This window comes from Octopus bimaculoides, chromosome 6, assembly GCF_001194135.2.
Source record: "Octopus bimaculoides isolate UCB-OBI-ISO-001 chromosome 6, ASM119413v2, whole genome shotgun sequence".
Taxonomy (NCBI): domain Eukaryota; kingdom Metazoa; phylum Mollusca; class Cephalopoda; order Octopoda; family Octopodidae; genus Octopus; species Octopus bimaculoides.
This window is the reverse complement of record NC_068986.1, coordinates 60,396,036-60,396,584: the sequence shown is the minus strand read 5'-3', so window position 1 is coordinate 60,396,584 and position 549 is coordinate 60,396,036.

Genomic DNA, 549 nt, shown 5'->3' with positions numbered 1-549 from the left:
AGAGATACCAACATTTAAAAGATGGATTTTAAAAATTCTTCTTTTAAAACGGCTTCCCTTCATTGTTTTGCAATGCATGAAAAAAAAAAAAAAGCAGGGAAACCCCGACAAAAACGGGGAAATTCAAACAGCTATTTCTGGAAGTCTGCTTTTCCAGTTCACGACCTTGCCAAAACTATATGAGCAAAGTAAAGACCTTCTAGAAACGCAGTAAAACCTATAACATATTCTGAACAGAAAATTATCACTGTTCTCTCTGAGCATATAAAAGACAAATTTAGGCGAGGTAAATGGGTAAGACAAGGTAAAGTTACTATGCCCTTCCAGTTCTCCAGAATTAAAGTTGAAAAGAGTCATACACAAACATCCTTCCATAGACATCGGAAAGATCAGAAATGCAGCAAAATTTTAAATATCTTGGTCAAATGAAAGAGGGCTATGAAAAAATTGCACAATATTAAATTAATAAAACTCAACTAAATCTAAAAGCGCACACTCATACACACACACACACACACACACACACACACACACACACACACACACACA